At 34.0% G+C, this 14,663-nt stretch overlaps 1 non-coding gene across 1 annotated transcript; it reads right to left on the minus strand.

Annotated features, from left to right (window-relative positions):
• Positions 1 to 498: 498 nt before the first annotated feature.
• LOC148093684 (U6 spliceosomal RNA) lies at positions 499 to 604 on the minus strand. Its single transcript, XR_015714192.1, has one exon. It is a non-coding gene; the product is annotated as a U6 spliceosomal RNA (small nuclear RNA).
• Positions 605 to 14,663: the final 14,059 nt, after the last annotated feature.

The following is a 14,663-nucleotide window of genomic DNA, read 5'->3' on the forward strand; positions in this document are numbered from 1 at the left end:
AATTAAGTAATATGAACCTTGCAAGGTGTAGTACAACTTAGAACAAAAATAAACACTTTTAGGTTCTTGAACGCTGTTTCAAAATAACTCCAGGTTTGCCCTCATTTCACAGAGACTTACCATCACTTTTATCTGAAGTCAAGCAATATCAGGTGTTGACAAATATATTAAATCTGCCCATCTTTGAGAATTTGAACCCCAGGTTGAGACTAACTTGGCTTTAGCAATTAAAAAATGGGAGATGGACATTGAGAAGTCGAGATAAAAAGTAATGGCCATGAGGCAATATTTTGATTATGAACTCTATAATTCTGTTAAATATTCTAATGTGTGTTTTTTTATTGTTCAAAATATTACAGATGCCCCCTTTTCTCCCTATTGACCCATTCCACCCCGCCCTACACCCACCATTGTCCTTGTCCTTGGGTTGTGCATATATGCATATAAATTCTTTGGTTAATCTCTCCCCACCCTCCACCTTCCTTCCCTCTGAGATTCAAAAATATGGAACATTTCACGAATTTGGGGTGTCATCCTTGCACAGGGGCCATGCTAATCTACTCTATCATTCCAATTTTAGTATATGTGTTGCTTAAGCGAGCACTATCCTAATGTTTAAATTTTTTTGGAGAAGAACTTCCCACAAAGAAATTTTCCACAAAATCAAATTAAATTTACTAATGTTCAGTGAAATAAATTTTTAAAACTTTTTAAGTGGACATTATTATAAGAAATTTCTAAGTGACATAAATGAAAATTTTGTTGACTTTTTAATTCAACAAAAATGTATTGATTATATACTAGTATTTGCCACTATTATATACATATATATGTATATGAAACATTTATATATATATATATTTAAATATATTTTTATTTATTTCAGAGAGAGGAAGGGAGAGGGAGAGATAGAAACATCAATGATGAGAGCCATTGATCAGCTGCCTCCTGCACGCCCCCGACTGGGGATTGAGCCCACAACCCGGGCCTGTGCCCTGACCGGGAATCGAACCTCGATCGCCTGGATCCTAGGTTGATGCTCAACCGCTGAGCCATACCTACCAGGCAACATTTATATTTTTTAAAGAAAAGTGAATAAATCTTTTAAATACCCTTAATTATTCAACTTATTTGGGGTTCTCTATAAAAAATAACTAAAGTTTTAGTTAAAATTTATGAAAGATGATAGAAGCTTTTAATTTCGATTTATACATTTCTTTTATAGAATATCTGAATAATTTGTCAGCATGATTTCCACTGAATTTTATACTACAACTGAAGTTTGCCAAAATATAAGATTCGGTCAATGTGTAGAATATTTTCATTTAGAGTGCTATATGCTTCCCAAATTTAATTTAAAACCTCACTATGGGGAATACTACAAAAGAGAAGGCTCAGCATTTGGACTCTCTTATAGCCATGGTAAGCATACAATTTATCCATTTTGAAATACAGTCAGGTCATTTTTCACAAATATATTACACTCATCCATATTTTACTTATCGGCACTGTGTTCTGTCAGTTCATAGAGTTTTGTATATTTATGTTGATTGCTAATAAGAATAATCTGTTGTAAATGTAGAGCTTGTAATCTGACTTATTGTTTGAATTTACAAGGTTGAGTTTTGTTTGGGGTTATGGAATTTATTACAACTGAGGGATAATTCTATTAACTGTAAGCTCTCAGAAGAAAAAGTTCATACCTGAACACTCCTGTATCAAGAACCCTCTTTGTAGCTTACCTTGTACCTATCATCAGGCATTGCAGATGTTTAACTAAAATGTATTCTTAGTAATTATAATAATGTGATTTTTTTCTAAAGAAGATGCTGATACATAATTTATGAGTATCATGGACTAAAATTGTACAGTATAATGTTTATACTTTTAAAATCATTCGCAGAATATTACCACCCTAATGTTTCAATTTTGAACTCTCTCATTTTTGTTACACTTTAAGTAGGTTGAGTTAGGTTCAATAAGCCTTCGTCTTACTTTAAAAAAAGTTAGTTCAACTACAGATAAACACATTTTATTCTTTTCTTAAAAAACAGTGGTGACACCCAGCACCCCATTCTTATTCCATCTTATTCTTTGGGATTTTTTTTCATGACACTTATATTCTATTGGCTGATTTTATAGGACAGGTAGTTTGGTTGTTTCAAGTGTGCCGGGAAAGGGGCATTTGAGGGTAACTAAAGATAGGAATCAGATGAGCACAACTGAAAAAAACTTTTTTTTCTCCAGGTTTTTCTCTTTTCTTTTGATCTAAAAATGAGACTTCACAAAAGCATATGTTTCCTGTGTATGCAAGAGGAAATTCACTCTAATCATTTACACAAGTTCCTAGAGCATCTGCCCATTCTGGCTTGTTAAACAGTTCTTACATGTTATTTCATTGGTGAGCCTATACAAGCATTCCAGAAGATCAGATACTGTAGGCAAAGTTGTTCGGAAACTTCAAATATGAGTAATATTACTTCTCTGGAGTAAACAGAGACCCTCCTTCATTCTCCGTTTATACTAGTTTAATTATTTAGACACCAGTATAATTTTGGCTATGAGGGAGGTGTCACATTTAGCCTTTAAGTGGCTGTATATATGTATATATCTTTAAATTTATACTGAACTTTCATTCTATTTAAATTTCAATTTTCTCCTAAACTTGATTGAAGAAACTGAGTATTTAAAGTAAATAGCAGCTTATATTTCTTCTATTTTTTCTACTAGTATATCATTGCTTGGTTTTATTATTACTTAGTTGTTATAGATTCCAACAACTGATATTTTGGAAATTTACATCCAGATCTGAACTTGTACAGTTATACAAAGTGCTTTGTGCCTTTTGTATTTAATACAACTTTCACTCTGGTTGTATATAGTTATATTTTACAAATCTTTCCAAAGGCAACTGGTGCAACTTCACAGTAATATTTGGATTATGTGTCAAAGCATGAACACTAATTTTTAATAGTAACATCAATAAAATAAGTATCGTAACATTACTGTTAGTGTTTAAAATCTGCTGTTCTTTTATTTAAACTCAGTTCAGTACATGGTAAAAAAGTGTTTGGAGGGAGAATTTCTATGTATGCACTTAATATAAGAGGTAAAGATATTAAAACCTACGCACTGCAGTGGATTGTGTGTGTTTGTCTTATGTAGTTTTTCATAAATAAATAATATTTAAAAATAAATATCAGCACATGCCTAAGTAACCTATATCTAATTAAATCACAATCAGACAGTTTGAAGGCAAATTATTCTAATGTGCTTCTAAGTTTCACCCACTCATGTCTCTGACATTTCTTTTCCTATTACTAAGTTTGACAAAAACGAAAGGTGTCTGGAATTGAAGGAAAAAAAGGATTGTTTTTGATATTAAGCTACTAAGCCCAAGTTTCTTCTGTCTGTAATTTGAGAAGAGATACCCATTTCACCTGGTTATCATAGGAAATCAGATGATGATTAACTAAGTAAGCACTGTGAAGAGATGAACAAATGTAATATTAAAATACATGGAAGGAGAAATTTATCTGATCAGTGAGAACGTAACAGGCTAAGCTAGAAAACAATGCTCAGTGCACTTCCCCAGCCCTACAACGAGGTTTCATTTAGGTGGCTCACAGGCACACCCAAAGCAATCCTTTGTATGGTAACATGGATTCATGATAGGACATTGGTTAGGAATAAAAAATTGGAGTCCATTTTCGATACCGATTCTCACTATTTGTGCTCCTTGGGAGCATTTTAAAAACTCTATATCCATATTTTTCTAAGTGAAAAATGCCTGTCCCCAAATTAAAGGACGTCTGAAAATGAATAATGTTTTGCTGTTACCTCTATGGAGAGAAACACCATAGAAATACAGCTAAAAGTTTAAAACATCACCAAATACAGTCTTCAAGTTTAAAGTTTCAAAGAGAAAAGGGATGAAGATAACATCCATTTCAGCTTCCCCCTTTTCCTTGAATTTTTGATTTATATGACTCAAAAGGTTAATCTTAGTAAAGCACAGAGGAAAGATAGTCATCCAAGTGACATTTTTAGACATGCTAAAGGTAAGCTACATTAAAAGGTGCATTTAGGAGTCCAAGGAATATTGGAAAATACCACATATAACATTTTTAACGTTGCAGACTTCATACCTAGTATTAGGAAGTCATAGGTACGAGAGGGTCGACCTGGAAAGCCATCATCAGTCAGGATTTGACTGGAAGACACCGTGAGAAGACAATAATTTCAGTACAGTTCTTTTTTACCCAAAGTAATTGGGCACCCATTCTGGAACTGGTAACCATTTTCCAAATTATAAGTACACACGGATGGAATAAATCAGTGAGATGGGAAAAAAAGAGTTGATTAAGATGTCTTCAAGGAGCCTAAAGTCTTGCGAGGCAGACATATTTAAACATGTAAATAGTGCAAGGCAGAATAAAGTAATTGCCATTTAGAGGTTCAAAGTGCTTTGAGAGCCCATAGGAAGAAGTAATTAATTCTGACTTGTACTGTGGGGAAAGCTCCATGGAAAAGGGCTTTTGAAAAGGCCTTGAAAGAGATGTAGTAATTTGGTGGGTAGGGGAAGAGAGGACATTCCATGCTGAGTCAGGAAAGCAGCAGAAGGGCTCTTTCAAGCCTCTAGGAGCCAGATGGAAAAGCTGCAACTTATATATTTTAATTGGAAATCTCTATAACAGTAAAGCAGTAATGCAAAGACTGGTTTCTGTATTTTCTTTTCTTTTTTTTTTTTTTAAGTATATTCCTATCAAACATTTTATCTAAGATTTCTGGAGATCTTGAAAAATTCTTTAGGAAGCTTACTGAAAAATAGTTTCCTTTGTATCTTAAAGCTTGTATGTTTTGAATTTAAATGATTATAGCAATTTAATTTCTAATCAATCACCGTATGTATTTAAAGAATGTGAATTCCTATTTTTGCATATAAATATTTTCTAATTTAGTTTATTACATGAAACACATTTATATAAAGTAGGCCTTATTTTCCTATAAAATCTGAGATGCATTTCATCAGATGGCTAGAGTTGAAACATTTCATAAGGAAACAGTAACATAGACATCAACATCGTTGCATGCTGAATATTTAAATGAGATATAAAATTAAATTTGAGGCCAGACTTTCAATATCTTGTAACACTGTTCTGAAACATAAAGTCCAGAACTTTTACCCTTCCTTAATTATATTTCAGCAGGAGAAAGGGAAAAGAGAAAACCTTTATTAATCTTTAAAGTCATTTAAAAGACTGTTTATACCAGATAAAAACTGGAATCATTATTTTAAATATTAAATGAATGTTTGAGAAACAAGGAGCCAATGCTTCATTTATTTACTTTATTAATAATTAGTTATTTTAAATGGAAAACATTGCATTAAGCTATAGGTGGTACCTGAATAATATATTTGTCCAAGGGAATAAAGGACCTCATTATTTTAAAATGTTTCTTCTTATAGCTACTACTAAAGCTACTTCTACTAACATTTTATTGGTCATTATTTTTAAAGAGGAATAATAAAGTAAATTCATTTATTTTTATTTTTCTTGTTTTACCTACAATTTTTCAGTGTATGTTCTTGATATTGCAATAAGCAAAGTTAACACAATTACCAAGAACTATGAAAACACACCGATTATCCTTTATACTTGCACAGTCTGAAGTCTATCACCAGGCCCAGGTTGGAGTTTAAAAGCCTGGCTTGGCAATGGATTGGATCCTATGGCTCACAGGCTGAGGGAAAACTGAGAAAACAGGTTCCTGGCCAGTAGGAACTGAAAGGCAAGTAGACAGGACACTAAAGGCTCTGTTGGGAGCCATCATCATATGTAGCATCCCAGGATGGAAACTGGAACTCCCAGATAATAACAAAGAGACGACAGCCATCAGGAGACGGAGATGGGAAAGATTGTCTGAACCTCTGGGGCCCAAGTGAGAACTTTTGATAGGTGACCTCGGAATCTCTTCTCTGCTAAGGGCAGGAAGAGATGTGTGAAGGACATCTACCTGGATATTAGAGTTCCTCTAGATTTTTGACACCTAATGCCTTGAGCTGACAAAGAATGTAGACATAAAATAAAATAATATAATGTATTTTATTTCTGTAAGACTGATAATTCTTCACTGCTTTTTATTTCCAGATATCTGCTCAGAACTGAAGTCAAAGGAATCCCAATATACGATAGGATTTTGGTGCATCCTTATGTTTGTCTAGGGAAAAATAAGCTTTGTAAAGGAAAATTACTATTATTTTAGAGCCTGTAAAAGTAACTTGGATCTAAGAATCTAATGATGTGTGAATATTTAGACTGATTAATTTTATTCCATATCTATCAATCTATCTACTTACCTATAACAAACCTATATTTTACTGTTTTAACACATTTTTCTCTGTTAATCCCAGATGAAGTACTTGGGTTAGGTTTAGGCCATATATAATAAAAATGTTACTCTTTTGATTTTGCCCATAACAATAACAATTTGCACAAATTCATATCTTCATTATAAGGTAGAATTAACAAGGGGATGCCATTTTAGACATTGATCATGGGGACTTAGATAGTAATCACTAGTAAACCTTGCTCTAATATGTTCAGGGTACTAATATGTTCAGGGTAATTTATTATAGTTTCATGGAGAAATAAAAAATATTTTTTAGGCATTTATTTCTCTCAATATGTGAATATAAATCAGGAAGTTAAATTGTTACTGTAGACTAAAGTTATTTGTATGTTTCACATATCACAACCAAAGGATATTCTTTCAATGACTTTGAATTTATGTTGGTTTACTTACAGCTTTTAATTGAATACTGAGGATTATTCAGATGTATATCTTTGACCAGTAGATAAGCCTTGAAATAAAGTTTTATTCTGTTCTTAGGTTATGTAATGCCCTTGCTGCTAATTATTTCAATGATACAATTTTTTCCTTGAGAATTTGGGTTTCTTTGGTTGACTCCCTGATAGCAGTTCCCTAACTGTAACCTAAGAAACACATGTATTCAATTAAGAAAGTATTTCTTAATCAAACATGTGTGGCAAATTCTGAATAGTATCTCCCTTTCCAGAATAGTTACAAAGTATATTATCATATGAAAGACACAAAGAAATACTTCAGTAAATCAGTTTGATTAACTTTATTTAACCTTCGTTTTCTCACTGTAAGCATGGAGCAATGTCTTATAACACATGTCTTGTTATTCAGACCACCAATTTGGAAAATGTTGCATTATGGCATGCAATTTGTACAATACTAGTGTTCTGCTTAAAATAAAATCCAAAAATAGAGTTTCATTTTATGGTAAAAATACCTTTTTTTCAGACAAATTCATTTGATTTATTTTTTTAATCTCTACCCCTAAGGGTTTTGTAAGTAAAATCAATCAATCTGGTTTTTGCAATCTACTTTTTGGTCTAGTTTTTCTCTTGTAGCAGAAGTTTCAGTCCAGCAATGAATTATTAGATTATGTGGACAAAAGAAAAATCTTTGTTTTAATATTGTTTCTAAAAATAAGTTACTTGATAAAATTATAACTAACTTTTCTATAACTACATATGATATTTTTAAGAGTATATTATATAGAAAAATTCTAACTTTATATATGGTTGAGGAAATAAAATCTATTATGTGAACCATGTGAAATTTCTAATACTTGATTTCTTTTGATCTGCAAAAAATGACAATTTTATATCATTCAGTGTAAGTAAGAATGCACAATTATTCAAAGACATTTAACTGTCTTACCCAATTTCCTCTCATTTATTTATTTGATCCTCACATTATATATTAAAAAAATAAAGGCGACCTTGATTATTCATACTACTTTTGACCAAGAAGTTATCTCTGCCTATTCTTTAGAAATGATGTTCCTGAAAGAATGTCATTCTAATATACCGAAACTCACTAACATAACCTAGTAGCCCCTGGCTCGGGGCTTCTAGCTTTTGCTACTCTGCAGTTGATCTACTACAGACAACCTTAATCAGAGTTTTGAAAACACACAAATTTTTTTCTATATGTCAATAGGGGCTCATCTAATACAATGTTTAGATATATTTATTTATTATATGTTATTATTTAATACTTATTCAATAACTACCTAGAAAAAATACTGATGATGCTAAAAATGATTTGTAAATGATAATAGCTTATATTTGCAATGCAGTCATGAATGACCTTCAAGAGGCCTTCGGTGTATTTTGTTTCATATCATTACAGTGGTATTTAGCTTCATTTTAAGTCAGGTTGCCAAAATGCTACATAACTAAATCTTTTTTTTTCTTTTTTCTGTTCCTTGACAGAATTCTGGTTTGTCATTGTTCTTATCTCCTTAAGGTCAAATAAGAAAAATAGTCATATGATGAAAATCATTGTAGTTTCTATAAAAACTTTCCTTTTCAGCATCGGGCAATATTTTATTCCATGGTTCTTATTTTAAAGGAAAAGAAACTTGGAAATTTTACTTTCAGAACTGTCGAACAAGAAAAAGCAGGTTTTTTCTGATAAATTGATATGCTTGCTTCAAGATAAAAAGAGGTCTGTTTCCCATAATATTTTCCTTTTTTGCTTGGGCCACTTAGAACTCCAGAGTTACATTTACTTTTAATCACAATAACTTCAGCATGATTTTTGAAATACTTTTTTGCCCGCTTTCTTTGATGCTTGGTTTTATATGTTAGGATTCTTGAGGTTTTTATGTAAAGAGCTGTAAAATCCAGTTTATATTTTTTAAGTATGTTGAATATAAATAAATACATAAAAATATACCAGATTAAACTAGCATGTAAAATCATCAATATATTTATAGACAGACTGAGAAAAATAATAATGTCTATGAGAGCAAATGGACTTCAAAATATAAATTTACGGTGGCTTGGCAGAAAAACAAATGATGGAAATGAGAATATTTTGAGAAGTTTTCATACTATAAGTTCTCATAAAAACTACTAGAAGCCAATAAGAATCTATATCATCGCCAGTATTCCCCCCACTGAGGTTTTTACCAAAAGGTCTATTTCTGGGATTCAGTAAATAATACGTCACCACTGTAGACAGACAGATTCTACCAAATATTAACCCTGCTAGCATCGTGTCTTCAGGGTTCAGTGCTGACCATCACTTCAGGTTATGCAAAGTGTTCAAATGCCAAATCAGGTGATGCCCATTTTCACTGATAACCAACCATTGCAAACATCCCAGCCTTTTGTCAGCAGAGCCGGTCCGGAGCCATCCATCAGTGCTGATAGTTCTGTCATATACATTTAACTTCAGCGTCAGCCAGCAGCTCCAAGTCTTTGCTACCGAGCACTGTCATTGCCACTGTTAGAATGGGGGGGGAGACAAAGCTAAAAGTTGTGAGGTTTTTTTTTAATCGTCTTTATGGGCAGCGATTAATAAGATTTTTTTTTTCTTTATAGAATCACTGACCCTGATGTGGAACACAGAAAACCTTTAGAATACGTCATCTACCATTCTGCTTTCTAAAATTTTATAAAGCCTTATGATTTGAAAGTAAGGGTCTGAGTTAGTTAATAACAGCTTCTGCGTTGCTTGTTTTAAATTCCAAAGTGGAACAACGTGCCTTCACCAGGACAATATTCATACCATATGCTTCGTAATGTTCTGATCCTCTAGAGTACAGTTGAGCAATCTGAACATCAGATAATGTGTTCTGTTCTCCCCAGCACCTAGGTCATATTCTGGGAATAAATTAGGCTTAAAGAAGTTCCTTGACTGTGTCAGGCCACTGGGGTACTATTTAAGGAATCGCATGTTGAGGACAAGGGGTGTTTCTGTCTTTCCAATATCTGGAATAAAGATTTATTTCAAGCCTTGGCAGAGGAGTGGACCAGCTAATTGTCCACAGTTTAGTCTTTGGCTGCAACACACACAGACACACTTTTGGAGAAGGTGATTATATCCAGCGCCTACTGAGATACGGTGAAGCGCTAAGGGGAGTGATTCAAGACACCATGAATCAATAATGAGATTAATTCATATATTATAGCATACTGTGATTTGGCTTGTTAAAATTTCTTGGTTTTATTACATTTTGAAGAGATAAAGTTTTAACAAAGAAGTTATTACTTCAGATGGGCCCCAGCATATACAAGCAGATGAAGTAAACGTAAGTGAAAACATATTCAATAGTTTAGGCCTATTTGAAAGAGAATATTTTTTATGAGAGAAAAGACTGCAGACAGAAAAAATGCCTTGAACGTATTCTAATAAAAATATCTTCTCTTCAAAGGGCTCGAAGCATTTTAATAAGTTAACTTACCCTTATAACTTTTTTTGTCAGAATTTTGAAACCATAAAGCAAACAGAAACTAAGCCATCTTTATTTTATTGCCTGATAAGAGGGGAAAATGTCTCTGCTAGGTAGAAGGGTAATCTTTGAAAGGTTTACAACCATATAACTTTCCTTTTTTCGGTCTCTGATTCTGGCTTTTCACTTATCAGAAGATAAATAAATGAGCACATCCCTTTACTGCCTAAGCTCATGGTTCAGAACATTGTTTTTTCCCCTCTGCTCATGTACCATGAGATTCTGAGACCAACTTTGCATGAAGACCACTGTGTCATTGATTAAGCATGTCTCTTAAAAGTTGATGATTAGGGTGATATCTGTTTTCACCCTTAATGACATCCTAATTATCCTAGAGGGTAAAGGGATTACTGTGTGTAGACGTGTTTTCTGATTGCTTGCATTTTATGGAGAACCAAACTGGAAATCAGATGGATCAACTATCTCGGTAGCAAAGCAACAAACTAAAAATAGCAAGGCTCAAATTGGATATGTAATTACTGAGCGAATGAGTACAGTCGGGTGGAATAAGAAAGGCTTCACAGGGAAGGGAAATTAGGAATCAAACTAGAAGAAAATGATAGTAATATGTCAAAAAACAAACAAACAGTTTTAACTGAGCACTCAGGGAGAAAAATTACTGTAATAGGTAATGGGCTAAGACATATTAAAGAAAGGCATAAACATAGAACATTGCACATACAAATCTGTTTACAAAAGCAAAATATAATTTAAAGTATTGGCATCTACCAGGCCGGCATGGCTCAGTGGTTGAGCATTGATCTATAATTCAGGAGATGGAGGTTCGATTCCCAGTCAGGGCACATGCCCGGGTTGCAGGCTCGATCCCCAGTGGGGGGCGTGCAGGAGGCAGCCGATCAGTGACTCTCTCATCATTGATGTTTCTATCTCTCTCTCCTTCTCCCTTCTTCTCTCTGAAATCAATAAAGACATATTATTTTAAAAATAAAAAAATGAAAGTTAAAGTATTGGCATCAATCCATTAAGCATAGGCCAGGCTGATTTCCCAACACGTTGATCTAAAATCCAATGGATCAGTAAAGAACTCAGACTCTTTATACAAACATTTTAGTCTAAACCTCCTTAACTTAAACCACCATTATTTCTCCCCGTGATATTCTTCCACATGGTCTTTCTGCCTTTACCCTTGACTCCATATAATGTATTCTCAATACAGCAACTGAAGTGATACTTTTATTTTATTTTATTTTATATTTTATTTTATTTTATTTTTAATATATCTTTATTGATTTCAGAGAGAGGAAAGAAGAAAGAGACAGGGAGAGAGAAACATCAATGATGAGAGAGTCATTGATTGAGCCCACAACCCGGGCATGTGCCCTGACCGGGAATCGAACCCTGATCGCCTGGATCCTAAATCGACGCTCAACCGCTGAGCCACGCCTGGCCTGGCTGAAGTGATACTTTTAAAATGTAAAGTCTATGTCACCCTGTGGCTCCAAACCCTTCAATGGCTCTGTCTCACCTAGAATGAAAGCTAACTTCCTAACAGACCCATGTGACCTGCGCTCCTCAAGCCCCTGTTAGCTTTCTGACTTACCTGCCTACTAACTCTCCCCTTGTTTACCCTCCTCAGGCCACACTGGGCTACTGCTGCTCATCGAACACAGTCTTAGTCCATTAGGCAGCTATTACAAAAATACTATAGACTGGCTGGCTCAAAGAAAATATTTATTTCTCATAGTTCTGGGGCTGGGAAGTCCAATACAAAGGCACCAGCAGATTTGGTGACTGGTGAGAGCCTGCTCCCTGGTTCATAGCTGTCACCTTCTCATCGTGTCCTCAGATGGCAGAAAGGGCAAGGGAGCTCTCCGGGGTCTCTCATAAGGGCATTAATGTCATTCCTGAGGACAGAACCCTCATGATCTACTAGTATCCCAAAGGCCCCATGTCCTAATACCATCACAGCTAGGTCTAGGTTTTATCACATGAATTTTAGGGGACACAAACATTTAGGTTATAGCATGCGCCAACTATATTCTCACATTAGGGCCTTCACACTGGCTGTTCCCCCAGGAACTAAAGGCTTTCTTTTTCACCTCAAGTGTTTGCTTCAGTGGAAATTTATGAATGGATCCTGCCTTCACCAACCTATTTAGATTTACAATCTACTTACCACACCCACATCTACATCCATAATTTTAATTTCTTCCACCATGCTTCTTAATTTTCCATTTCATGTATCCCTTTCTAGAATTTCAATATTGTATAATTTATTTAATTATGTTTATTTTATGCCTCTCCCATCATTAGGACATAAAGCCTACAAGGTGTTTTATATATATGTGTGTGTGTATATATCTATATGTATATATACATATAGATATATAGCCATGAAAGTCAGGGCACTGGTTGTGACTGATATATCACAATTATCTAGAAATATTCCAGGCTGTTAGTGAGCAAGGTAATATGAGAGAAGTAAGTGTTGCACGAAAGAAGACAAGAGTGGTATTTTCATTTTTGTAACCCATCACTTAGTTCAGCATTTGGCACATAATAAGTATTCAATATAAGTTTGCTGAACTGAATCAAATTTCCAAAGATTTTTAAAATTTTCTAAGTAGCAGTGAATGACACACACACAAAAGTAACTAATATTCTAGGAATCTTTTTCCATCATAGTTTCTGTCATATTTTTAGTTTTGAAATTTTTCGTAGACTGTGGGAGTTTTGTTGCCTCTAGTCATTTAAACACTGTTGTTCTTAGATTTTCTGTTTGCTTGTTGCTTGTTTTTTAATGATAAAGCTAGTAATCAAACTTAAAAGCAAATAAGGGAGAAATGTTGCAAGCTTAGATTTTTGAAAGAATGCATGTTTGTTCCATTTGGTTTGTGTAACTTTTGTCCCCATGGAACAGAAATCCTCAGCATTTTATCTGTGATTCTATTTGCCATTTTGTTTGTCAGATATGGAATTTAGCCACAACTAATTTATTTGGGAGTTTTCCTATAAATAGTAGAATTCATGTAAGAAAATTTTTCTCTCAACATTATACCAATAGTTACGTTAGAATATGTGCATCTTGTAGAAAATATGACAGGATTCTTTGGAATTGAGAAAAATATTATGACATACCTATATTTTATGGAATTAAAATTACTAGTTGACAATAAGAAAATAGATTTTAAATAGTTTGGGGATCTTGTGGGCTTTATGAATGAGTGTTGTGTGTGTGGACATGCATGTGTATGCGTCTGTGTGTAGGCGCACACTCTTTTTATGATGGTGGTGGTGACAGCAGTGCTGATGTCCTTATTTTTATTTTTCAGAAAGAGACAAATGATTGGTAATGTAAAGAAAGTTAGGCAGTAAGTAACCACAAATTGAAGTTTGCGCAGGAACAGTTCTGAAGTGCTAGAAATTGAAAAGAAAGGTTGAAATAGGTTGAATTTATCAAATGCTCCTTTAAATAAGATTCTTTATAAATTATATTAAATGCTAAATTTAGGTCTGGTTTTCTATTTTGTGTTTGAATTCTTGTTGTTACACTCTTTTAAAGGGGAGCAAAACACATTTTATGAACACATCAATAAGCTGTCTAATTTAAACTATTTTTTCTGTGTGTGGAAAATTCACTGTCTGTGGCTAAGACACTTCACTGAGTTTTCTATTAATTTCATTGGATTTTAAAAACCGTTTGTACCACAGGGAATTATGTTTATCTCTTTCAGGAAGGAATCAACCTAGAAAACTGTTATATTGCATTAAGATCTAGGCATCTTATAGGACTAAAGTGGTTTTGTGTGTCTAAAAGAATAGTGTGTCCTAAAGCTCTGTGTTTACGAAACGAAAAGTAAAACCAATGAGAATCCAAATCTGAACTGTTTATAAGAATACATTATGTAACACAGAGTAATGTGAGTGCAAAATTCTGATCTCAGCATTTAGAATCTTACTATATCAATGTACTTGAGATTTCAATTACCTAAAAAAGCAGCTGGTATGTCTGTGCCATGCTATGTGCTTAACACTTTTTATTTTTATTTTTTATTGAATGTATTGGGGTGACATTGGTTAATAAAATTACACAGGCTTCAGATGGACAATTCTATGATACATCACCTGTGTATTGTACTGTGTGTTCACCACCCCAAGCCAAGTCTCCTTCCATCACCATTTATCCCCCTCTACCTTCTTCTAGCCCCCCCCTTCCCTCTCCCAGTCACCCCACTGTTGTCTGTGTCCATGGTCTTTTTTTCTTTGCTTGATCCCTTCACCTTTCCCACCCGGCCCCCCCATCTCCCCCTGACAGCTGTCAGTCTATTCTCTGTATCCACGCGTCTGTCTCTGCTTTGTT

Source organism: Miniopterus natalensis, chromosome 2, assembly GCF_054644295.1.
Source record: "Miniopterus natalensis isolate mMinNat1 chromosome 2, mMinNat1.hap1, whole genome shotgun sequence".
NCBI classification, from domain to species: domain Eukaryota; kingdom Metazoa; phylum Chordata; class Mammalia; order Chiroptera; family Miniopteridae; genus Miniopterus; species Miniopterus natalensis.